At 40.3% G+C, this 12,515-nt stretch overlaps 2 long non-coding RNA genes across 3 annotated transcripts in view; one reads left to right on the plus strand and one right to left on the minus strand.

The window, feature by feature from the left end:
• Positions 1 to 12,515, plus strand: part of LOC149464647 (uncharacterized) — a 116,120-nt gene that overhangs the window by 1,549 nt on the left and 102,056 nt on the right. The window lies entirely within an intron of this gene.
• On the minus strand, positions 2,354 to 3,039 carry LOC149464648 (uncharacterized). Its single transcript, XR_016312323.1, has 3 exons — positions 2,956 to 3,039; positions 2,681 to 2,744; positions 2,354 to 2,568 (listed from the first exon to the last, which is right to left on the minus strand). It is a non-coding gene; the product is annotated as an uncharacterized LOC149464648 (long non-coding RNA).

A 12,515-nucleotide genomic window follows, 5' to 3' on the forward strand; every position in this document is an offset into this window, starting at 1 on the left:
GCTTAGATTACGCTGAATTTTACTGCAGTGAAGACTTAAGGGAGAGCTATTGCGTGGGTGTTGAGGCTGAAAGCAGAACATTAGCAGAATTTATATACAAAGCTACTACCCACTTTTTTTGCCTCCAGTTTTCAGTGCTGCAGTTGCTGCGATACAGACATGAACTCTAAGTCACATAATTGTGTCATGTCAACATTTTCTTAATTATCACAGAGTTAATGTATGCATAGACAAATAATAAGCACTATTTAATCTAGAAGATAATAGGAAACTAAGGAATGTTTGTGAACAGTGGCATTTCTAGCATTTTTTAAACCAAAAGTGAATTATTTTTTATGATCTCCCTCCCAAATGTGTCGAAATTATTTTCAGTAATAAGACAAAGTCATACCAAAGGTAAGATTTGAAAAAAAAATAACAAACATGTCATACTTACCTGCTCAGTGGTTTTGCACAGAGCATCCCTGATCCTCCTTCTCGAGTCCCCCACTGGCGCTCCTGGCTCCTCCCCCATGCTGAGTGCCCCCAGAGCAAGCCACTTATTATGGGGGCACACATGTGTGATCGCTCTTTCCTACTGGCTGTGATTGACAGCAGAGGGAGCCAATGGCTAATGGCTCCCACTGCTGTCTATGAGCCAATGAGGAAAATCCTGGATCCACACCACTCAATCCTCAGCTACTCATGTAGGTAAGTAGACACACTGACACTAGTCGTCGTTAGCAAGCAATGATTCATATTCCCAAGAGCATGTGAATATGGTCAAATAGAACCATGTGCACCTTTGAGTGATGAGGGAAAGAGGGAGGGGGGAATCTCCTGTATCCAGAGGGCAGGAATGCATGCCTTAGTTGCATTCACGAGATGAATCAGCATTGTTGTCTTGTATTTGTGACTAGACAGGTAAAAGTGCAAAAAGTCTGCGCTACAGGTGTAGCAATCTTCCTGGCAGCCCAATCGTCAGGGGGCCTAAATTAACTGATCTTCCACCCTGAACACACAAAATGGAACACTGTAAGTATCCATCCTCTTGAATCACCAATGTACACTTTGGAGCCTTGCTGCCCTCTTCAATTCTGGGAGAACCAGGACTTTTAACATAGGAAGAAAGTGCACCAGCCTAGTGCATTACTGTAAAACTTTTTATCTAATAAAAAATGTATATAAAAATACTCACAAAAGGAGAAATATCACAAGCCTATCATAGACCAATAGCCACCAGATGCATCATCATCAGGTAAGGTGCAACTAATGCGTTTCGAGGGACAAGCCCTCTTCCTCAGAGCTAACCACAGTGACTAGGCAGATCTGAAGAATGCAGCAAGTATTCAGCCTGGTCAGACCCCAGGTCAAAATCCATCATTATTTAATTATGGTCCTCATCTGAGACCAGAAGATCCAGAGTTTGTTACCTGTCTAGAAAATGTGAAGTATGCCTGTCAGGAATCCCAGGGCTCGCGGCGGTGCACGGGTCTGCGCATGCGCAGAACGCTGATGCGCATTAGCCGGCGGGCACTAGGACATAGGCAACCGCGGCAACAGCGGGCGCCGCGCATGCGCACTCGCGATCGCGGATGCGCGCCTGGCAAAAATGACAGCGCAGGGCGCACTATTTAAACCGGCCCTTTGCATGCTCAAATTGCCGTATGGTCTTGTTCCTGTTGATTCCTGCTCGTTCTGTTCCTGTGATTGCCTTGTTGCCGACCCAGCCTGACCCTGATTCTGTTGACCGTCTCCTGCTCTGACCCTTGGCTCATTTGACTATTCTCTGCCTGATCCTGACTATCTGACCTCCCGTTGCTGAACCTGGCCTGTGACCCAATTACTCTTAGCCTGGTGCCTTATACAATCTGCCTCCGCTGTTACCGACCTGGCCTGTCTGACTTCGCTGTTCCTGCTCGGATCTATCCATCCTGCTCGGATCCATCTGCTACTGCCTAGGTTTGCTCCACTTCTTTACAACAGGCTCAAACCCGCTACGTACCACTGGCAATTATCTCTACCACAGCTGGGTGGTACTCGGGGGCCGCGACCTGGTCTCAGTCTGCTCCAAGTCCATCCCCACCATCAGGGGCTCTGGTGAATAAGCAGTCTGGGGCTTAGACTCCGCGCCCTGGGGAATCCCGGTCTGTGGGTTTCTAGAGCCCTCGCCAGCTGGTACCTGACAATGCCCTTTTCCACAGCGCCAGCAGCTATTAGATATCTGAGGATACATTTTGCGGAGGACTGGCTGGACTTTATACCATCTGGTTAGAATCCTGATGCCTGTTTGCTATAGAGGAATAGAGTGCAAAATATAGGATATTGAGACAAAATGTTTTATTTCACATAATTGTTGATTAAAAAGCTACATAAAATCAAGATGTATAGACCTGTGGTGATGGTATATTTATCCCTGAGAGAGCGCTATTCCTGAGTAGCCCCATAAAACATATATTTAGTTATTTAGTTAATATATAAGTTATGATACTATATGCATCACAATAATACAAAAATAGGGCAAAAAACACAGGAACGTTTTTAAAGGTCTTGACACGTTTCACATTTTGATTGCTTCATCAGGAGACCCTAGTACATCAGAAAGAAAATAAAAATATATATTCATATATTTCATATACATATAAGACAACATATACTGAACAATATACTGAACAAGCTGATATGAGTGTTGTGTACTCACAAATAGGTATATATAACATCGTATAGTTAGTGCTGCATCCAATGAGGGAGTCCTCAAAACCACCCTGGAGAGGAGAGAAGTCAAGAAATGCTGTGGTGGCCAATAGGAGCCTCTATGTAGGCAGCCTTAAGCCTAATGTAGCCTAAAGTAACTAATGGGTTACAGACAGTAATTTTAAGCATTTAATCAAAAAGGAGGGTAATAGTGTATAAAAGAGAAGGAGGTTAAAATGAGAGCAGACTCCTAGTGAAACAGAAGGGAAGTCCATGACTTACATTGGCTTGGTCAAGGATGTATGGACACATTCCATAAGAAGTAGGCCCTCTCCTCAATTGATATCAGAAAGCACTCTGGATATACTGTAAAAAAGATGGATATGGTTATTACCCAGAAGAGAAGTATGGCCAAAGAAGCTTTGGCCATACTTCTAATATAAGACAACATTTAAATGTGCTTTTAGTATTTTAATATGAATAGTTATCCTGGAATGGGTATGGATCCAGGAAAACTCAACCTTCAATAGATATCATGTATCTTTGACTATCACTAGTATAATTGTAGTAATGCATCTGAGATATTAATTATTATTATTATACAGGATTTATATAGCGCCAACAGTTTGCACAGCGCTTTACAATATAAGGGAGACAGTACAATTACAATACATTTCAGTACAGAAGGAATGTGAGGGCCCTGCTCGTGGAGCTTACAATCTAAAGAATATTAATAGCAATTGGTGGATCCCCAAATCCTTGAACAACTAATTTCTTAGATTAAAAGGAAATATATAACACAGTATTCTTTTCCTAAGCTTTTGATACTCATATTCAAAATCTGAGAGTTGGTTCTTATTAACTCATACAAAATATTGTCAAAGATGTTCTTAAAGCTGAACTCCAGGATTCTGCTATATTTTGGTTACAAGATGCTCTCTGCTGGCCCAGTTAAGCCACAGCCAGAAAATGGCCTACTTTTTGAGAAATCCTGGACTTTATAGCTTTGTGATATCACAGCTGTAGCAATCGTGCACACAGAGATGGACGCAATCATCCATTTTGATCCAAACCCTCCATCTTGTATCTCTCTCTCTCCCTCTTTCCTCATCCCCCCTCCCTCTCTGTTGAGTGACATGTGGTCTATTCGATGCAGAGTTCAAAAAGGCATCAAGGCCCAGCGGGAGAGCTCATGGCTATAAACCCCAGTTAACCTGGCACCCATATGTCTGTGAGACTCTTGCTGGAGAAGGATCGTAAAGCCATAAACCAAGTCCTTCACTGAGTTCAAAGACATTCCAGATAAGCCATAAAGCAGACATCACATTCAAGACCCACTTTCCCCTATGATTACATATCTTGGAATACGAGAGACTTACAAAAAAAACAGGCATATATTCAGACCACTCACTTTAATACAAGTTGCCTGATAGGTTACACCCCCTAGCTGACAGCTACAGGAGAGCAGAAAATGATATCTCCTTAACCATCCCAGCAGGTATGTCATATTTCATACCTAGACGTTCAGCAGATGATTCTGCGTATTAATCTACTCGTGGATAGAATGTTATATGTATCCAGGGGAAGTTATTGCCCTGATATCAACTTGCGAGGGATTTTGGTTCTAGCTGGGGTCTCCGCCCACAACTCCCTCCCCAAATGAGGCGATTGGTTCTCTGCTTTAAGGAGACACCCTGCTGAGTTCCTAGAAAAAGCTGTTATGCTTAGAGCAGAAAGCTGAGCTAAGTTGAGTTGAAGTTGAAGATTCTCCCTTTTACCTTGGGAACTAACTCTGGGAGATAAGGCACCCTTTTGGCTCTGAAACTTGAAAGCTGCTTAAACAAAGGCTTTTGGCAAGTACTTTATCTAAATTCCTTTCTGTGATCTCTTTGCTGTGTTACTGCTTTCTGTATATTTTTATATATATATTGGCTACATCTTTTTCTAAAAATATTTTTATTGCGCCCTTTTGACCTTTTAGTAATAAATCTTACTTTCTGAAAGTGTTGAACTGTTTCTAAAGCTCTTTAATGCAAACTAAGAACCCCTGCCTCTGAAGAGCGCTACTGTGTGTGTGTTCGGTATATCTCTGCCTGCAGTGACAGTGGTATACCGACGCTTATGCAAATATCATAGTGTTATTGCTGATATTGCCGAGTTTCCTCTTTCTCTGTACAAAAAGGAGGTGGTGGCAGTGTGAGGGGTTAATTGCGTAATTAACCTGATCCAGTAACAATCGCTCCCAGGCTGCAAGTACACAGATTGTGGTCCATTAGCTGGAAAATATTTGTGCAGGGTTCAGCTGGGAATGGCATTGTTACGCACGTGACAGAGCGGTTTTAGATTGGCTAGTCCTTCGGTCACGAGTTTGGTGAGAAGGGCTGGGGTCTGACGCCGCGATCGTCACAACAGCGCCCCTGCTTCTGAGCGCCAGGATCCAATGTTATAAACAAAGAAAGCATCTACTGCAGAGAATAATAATTGGTCACATAAAATCTCCAAAGTTAATCCAGACTAAATTTCAGCACTTGTTAAAATTACGAGACGTGATGCAAATTTTGGTAAGCACTAGAACACTTAAAGTGGTTGTAAAGGCTCAAGGTTTTTTACCTTCATGCATTCTATGCTTGAAGATAAAAAAACCTTCTGTGTGCAGCAGTGCCCCCAGCTCCCTCAATACTTACCTGAGCCTCAACGCGATCCAGCGATTTGAATGACAGCTTCGGCTGTACCTGGTCTCTGACTCCTCATTGGCTGAGACAGCAAGCAGGAGCCATTGGCTCCCGCTGCTGTCAATCACAGCCAGTCACCCAATGAGGAGAGAGAGGGGGCAGGGCCAAGCCATGGCTCTGTGTGTGAATGGACACACAGATCAGCAGGTGCCCCCATAGCAAGCTGCTTGCTGTGGGGGCATCCAACAGACAGGAGGAGCCAGGAGAGCCTGTGGGGGACCCAAGAAGAGGAGGAGGCTGCTCTGTGCAAAACCACTACATACAGTAGGTAAGTATAGACATGTTTGTTATTTTACAAAAAAAACAAAAATGAACCTTTAGAATCTCTTTAATCTTGGCGAACTTCAAATTTACACATTTATGCCAACATGTTGCTATCTAAAATCCTTATCATACTTTAACATTTAACCAATCCTGGCCAGGTTGGTTAATTTAAAAATAGGCAAGCATCAAAAAGAAGAAATCAAACGATCAATTTAATTTAGCATGCAGATGTTTTCCTGTATGTGGAGGTCGTTTTTCCTCTAGATGTAAAGTGTACCCTCTTGTTCTCTGAAATGACTTGAAAGTGAAAAACAATACCGAGTTCACTATATGGACCACATATGCATTTATACTTGGTGGTCATATCCCCTCTTAATTGCCTCTTCTCAAGAGAGAATAAATTAATTTCAGTTAATCTTTCCTCATAGCTGATCTCTTCCATTCCTCCTATTGGTTTGGTTGCCCTTCTCTGCACTTTCTCCAGTTCTCCGACATTCATCAACATTAAATCTCATTTTCCACATAATTGCCCAATTAAATAGTGCACTGAGGTTGGCTTATAAATTGGAGATAATTCTGTAAGGAAATTATTCTACTGCTTGATGTCATCTGCAAGCACTGAAATTACACTTTTTATTCCATCATCTTTCTATATCATTTATAAATATGATAAAAATTACAGGCTCCAGCACTGAACCTTGGTGTACACCACTAAGAATCTTAAACCATTCATATTATGAATCATTAATATGAAGTGAATAACAAATGTCTTTGACTCAAATAGATCAAGCAGCTTTATCTAAGAATCAGGGCCATGCTCTCTACACTTGGGCTAAAGCCAAGGATCTGAATTACAGCCCTAAGGCACAGGACTTTGCAGAAATTTTCTCCAGATATTTACCAGACCCAGCCCACTGGGATCAAACCCTTCAGCGACTGGACTAAAGAATATCTAACCCTGCAAACAAATGAAATGTAATATATTACAGCCTACTATTTGCTAGATATTGTGGCTTCATTGGTTTTCATTTTTCAGGATACAGACATTGTTAAAAAGCTACAGAAAATACCTGTTGATCTTGCCAGAAATGCTATGTCCTTGTCACTTTCTCTCAGTTTACAAGAAAGCACAAATAATCTTATCTTTATTGTGTAAGTTAACCTACTATGTAAAGAAGATGAAAAAAGGCAGACATGATACAAGTTGAGCCTGTGTACCAATCATGGCTGTGCAATACATAGAGGTGAGAAAACATGTAGACATGAAAGTACAGAAAATATATTAGTCACGTAATTACCAGAAATAAATAAAGGAAAACTATTTTTGAAAAATAAATTCTAATGCCGCCACTACATCTAAGACTTGTAAGCTGCAATACAATAAATAATTCATTTTGGGTTTAGATACACTTTAAATATGCAGTGTGAGACCATGTTACAAACCTAGTACACTAGATGCATCACACATCTGTACCTGCAGTCTTCACTAGGTATAACCTCCATGGATCTCCCTGGCCTAGATTTATTTGTAAAACTGCATGTGAATCCTCTGTAAAGATGGTTTTGTCTCACTAATTGTCCTTCACAGGTCAAAGAGATGATTCTTGTGGTTGTTGTGGAGAGGTGTGTGAAACCATGATGCCATCATTTTGGATCCGAAAGGTTTAACAAATGTAATGATCTTTCAAGGCCCTTCCTTTATTTTGCCCCATTTAGACATGCTAATAAATTTTAGCAGGTGAAAGAGTGAATGTCAGGTTTACACTGGCCGATGCGGTGAATCATTTTCTCTGCGTTCTGAGCTCAGAACATCATTATATCCATTACGGGATAATGACTGCACCCTGACTTTGGGCTTTGCCACACTGCTATTCTAGGTACATATTACACTTATATTGTGTAGTATCCTTGTGCACAAGAAACTTTGACAGCTATATTTTTATGAATAAATATTTGGAGTTGGACTAAATATGTAGTACCCTGATCCAGTTGTGAGTAATCCCTTCCTGAAACCTCTATGTCTGGCCTGAATTGAGCAGGGACAATCACTGCAAATAGTTTGCATCTATGAACATCTTTACATCTCTTGCATGCAGAAAGGTTCAAGCAAACAGTATATGATGCAGTGGATGTTGGTATTGAAACGCTTAAGGACCACCCTATAACAAATATACTGCTACAGGGCGGCACCTGTATGCAAAATCATGTGTATATACGTGATTTTGCATTTCGCGACCACGGATGTCAATCACCGGGTCCCGGCTGGTAATTACCCGCCGGAACCTGGTGATTACCGAGCATGTCCAACGGGGAGGAAGATTGTTTTGTTTACAAACAATCTTCCTCCCTGTCAGCTCGAGCACACTGCAGTTGTGCACAGTACAGCCATCCCGATCAGAGTGCTTACAGTGAAGAACACACCCCCCCGCCCCATAGTAAAACACTCCTCGCACATAGTTAACCCTTTGATCGCCCCCTCACATTAACCCCTTCCTGCCCAGTGCCATTAGTACAGTGTCAGTGCTTTTTTTTAGCAATGATCACTGTATTGGTGTCACTGGAGATGTCAGTGACACCAAGTTAGTTTCCCCCCCAGTGTCAGAATGTCCACATCAGTCCCACTAAAAGTCGTTGATTGTCGCCATTACTAGTATAAAAAACGAAATCCCATTATCTATACCGCCATTTGTAAACACTAACTTTCACGTAAACCAATTAATTTACACGTATTGGGATTTTTTTTTTAGCAAAGACATGTTGTAGAATACATTTTGGCCTAAATTTATGATGAAATTTGATTTTTTTACTGGACATGTTTAATAGCAAACAGTCCAAAATATTGTTTTTTTTCTCAAAATTGTTGGGTTTTTTTGCTTATAGCGCAAAAGATAAAAACTGCACAGGTGATCAAATACCACCAAAAGAAATCTCAATTCCTGGGAAAAAAGGGACATAAATTTCATTTGGGTGCAGCATAGCATGACTGCGCAATTGTCAAAGTAACGCAGTGCCATACCACAAAAAATGGCCTGGTAATGAAGGGGGGTAAATCCTCAGGAAAGCAAGTGGTTAAAGTGGAAAAATTGAATATTTTCTTTCATACATCAGTGTGTGTCTTGCAGGAAGGTTAGCAAGAATTTACAAGGAAAGAGGAAATTGCATCATAAAAAGTGGAGGTTTTACAGAAAATATATTTAATTGAAGGCAGTGGGGGATTTACAAAATGTGGCACAGGAAGAAAGCCTGTGTCACACTTATAAACTTTGAAAAAAGTATCAGATCATGTTCCTAATTAATAAAAGGGTGTTCAAGCCCCTTTGTTAATTATGAGAAATCTGCCTTGTTTTCTTTGCTATGTCTGTGTTAGACACAGCATAGAGCGTAGGAGAGTTGCAGCAGCTCGCCCTTTGCCCACCACCTCCTCTCTATATGCAGGCTTTGTCCATGTAGTGTGTCCATTGAAAGGACAGAGAGAGGCATGTGAGTTGTCTGCCAAGTTACTAGCAGATAGTTTACATCCTGTACACAATGTCTAATCTGATGGGTAGTTGTGGCAGTTCTCTATATTGCAAACTGCCGTGATCTCTTTGTTAATTAGGCTTTTAAACCACATAAGTTCCAATTCCTATCTACATCTGAAATAGCTTCTGGCATGGGTTTTGTAGGCTTTGTTAATGTGGGGCATGCCACTTGCATCACTTGTTATTTCTCCCATTAACTACAGGATGGAAGCATAATGGTAGGTCAATGAAAAGCATAGATATATACACAAATGCAATTATATCGCCAATGGAAATGTTAGAGGCAGCACATGTAACATTAGCAAAAATTGCTGGAGAAATATTTTTATTGTGAAACATGTTTTCAAACCTTTCAAACCTGTTACCAAATTAAAACCATACCTGTATTCTCGCAATAAAGACACATAAAGTGGTTGATTTACTAAAGGCAAATAGGCTGTTCATTTTGTAAGGGAATGTGCAGTTTGCAAGTGAAATTGGCCCAGAGCTTAGTATGTATGGTGAAGTTTTACCACGCAAAGAATACCCAATCACTTGCAAGGAAAAAAAAATCAGCATTTTTACTTGCACATGATTGGATGATGGAAGTCAGCAAAGATTCAGATGATTCAGGACCATAACATATTTTCTGTCTTTGGATGGCTCCACTCTGGTTGCAGGAGCAACAGAGACATCTTTGGAAAGCAGCATTGTTAATGTAGAAGGGAGGTAGTGTTGGATGCGCAAGCAGATTTAGATTAACTTGCCTAACAAATTAAAGTAGAACACCAGCTAACACTTTATAAACAATTACAGCATACTGTTTGTTTTCTTTTTGGGAAAAGGGTTTTACATAAATTAATAAAAGCTGACCATTGTAAGGACACCTATCAGTGTTAAATGGTTTGCATACTGTATATCCTTTAACTGCCACCTTTTCTGGAAAGCTTTGTTTATTAAAAGAAGTTGAAAAACAACATATACAAAGGCTGAATCACCTGGTATAAATTAAAGGGAAAAAAGACTTGAATAAAAGCCTAAAAAAAAGAAAACTAATGCAGCTACCAAATCTAAAAATTGGTAAGCTGCAATATAATACATTTTTGTTTTTGGGTTAAATACCTTGTGACAACAAAAGTCCAGTTGTATAAGGTGGAAAAGGCTGCAGTTTGGAAGTGCTTAAAAGGTTATTTATCATGCAGTATTATCTCTATGGCCGCATCAGATATACCCCAGTGAATGCTGATGCATGATGGGATTTCAAAGTTCTATTTTAAAATACAAAACCTAACAGAGTGATGAGCAACTGCCCCCTGCAGAGATTGCTGTTTGGTTGTCATTTTGTATGCTAGTTTTTATCATTTCTGTAATCTTCATAGGAGAAACACTTAGGCATCTATAGCTAAAACCTTGGATTAAATTGCAAGTGGTAGACCAATTTTTAAACAAAGCTATAGATAAACTTTGCTATAAATAAAATCAATACAAATTAATAAAACCAATCAATATTAATTTCCACTGTGTAAAAACATCAAAAGCTAAGTTCGCCTTTTTTTTTTCTTTCTAAAATCCAGCTCTCCTTTGTACCAATATAACATTAATGTACCTCAATTGCAGAAAAATAAAAGCTTTTTTTTGATTTTGAGAACAAGGCTTTACCTTAGCCCATGCTGTATTTCTTAAAAAGCGTCATCACATCCTCACATATAGATTTAGGACAGAGAAGTCAGTAAGACACAGGAAGGAGTTTACCAGCTGACCTAATTAGTACACACCATCCTTCACTGACCTCATTAAAACACACACCCTTCACCCATCAATTATTTTTTCACAGCATCCCGGGCATCTCTCGTTGGATTCCCCAGCGTCCCTTCAGAAAGGCTCAGACTGCAGGCTAAACTCCCTGGGGCCACATTCAGCCCATGGGACACCCCTGGTGTAGTGCAAGGGCCTGTCTGATTGGATACAGAGTGAGTGGATAGACGGCGTGTGTTATATAGTTTTGGTAGATCTAAACGAGATTGTACAGAGATTGTACAATCAGATTGTATAGGGTATGGCTACATTTATATACCTAAAATTACCTAAACAGATAAAACATACATTTTGCCACATGAAAAAAGTGCAACTGGCAACTCGCACCATGCCAACATGTCCCATGAGCTACTTTGCCATGTATAGCTCAGCCCATTGAAATCAACAGGCTGCCTTATGTGTGTCACTGGAAAAATGAGAAAAAAAACATGTGCTCTCACTTCGCTAGGTGTGAATGGGGCCTGAAAGTAAAATTGGTTGGTTTACACAGAACAATGAGGCTCCATTCATATCTGTGTGTTTCCAAACGCATGGCAAACCGCACAGAAAATGCACACTTTTCCATGCGTTTCAGAAACACACTGCAAATGTGTGCATCGTGTTTGTGTTGCCATTGCATGTTAAAGGCACCCCAAGTGGGGCAAACGCACCAAAAACTGTGCCCTCTTCTGTGATGCAACGAGGAAGTGAAGGCGTCTGGTAGATGGTTTGCAGGAGGTGAATGCTGAGAGATGATCTACAGGAAGTGATTGAATTTGAAAATCATTAAAAAAATTCAAATAAACTGACAAGATTTTAAACCACCCGTGGATGAGGCAAGTGAGAGAAAAGCACAGTGGGATGGCCAGAAATGGCATTGTAAACACTTCTATTTATTATGAAACGTGAAATTATGCCCGAAAAGGGGAACTTACCCTTTAAGTGCAACAATTTCAATTTCCAATATTGTAACAAATCAATCTTATAAAGAGCAGTCGTGTATAAAAACAAATGGTTTATCAAAGTGCTCCAGTGATCAAAAATGAATTCAGAAATGAATGTGCTTAAAATTCAATCAATAAATTGTTCATTTAATAAAACTCAATTTTCCAAAAGTGCCCTGACTGCTGTGTCTTTATTACACAAATTAATCAGTGTGCTCTATGACCCACTCCTATCGGAGAGCATCTCACCAATCTCTTTGCCTCTAATACAGATTGGAATTTTAAAGCTTAAAACTTCTGCTGGTCATCAATCCCTTCAAAACCAGTTTTCATTCCACTCCAGTTCACCACAGCTCTTATCCAGATAATGATATGTATGCAAAGAAAAAGAGCAACCCAATAGTAAAATTCCATATATAATAAATTAAGTTATTTAATCACAAACTACTCACAAGTCAAGTGGTTTAAAAATCACATCTGACTTAGCTGCTGTTAACACTGCATCCAGAAGCTGGCAAAAGCCACCTCTCTATGTTTCTCTCCAGATGGAGTTTTACTGGGGCTCACTGCACATGCAGCCACACCCCAACATGTTTCTTCCACACAGT

This window comes from Staurois parvus, unplaced genomic scaffold, assembly GCF_062004578.1.
Source record: "Staurois parvus isolate SC_StPar_1 unplaced genomic scaffold, SC_StPar_1.0 ptg000149l, whole genome shotgun sequence".
Classification (NCBI taxonomy): Eukaryota; Metazoa; Chordata; class Amphibia; order Anura; family Ranidae; genus Staurois; species Staurois parvus.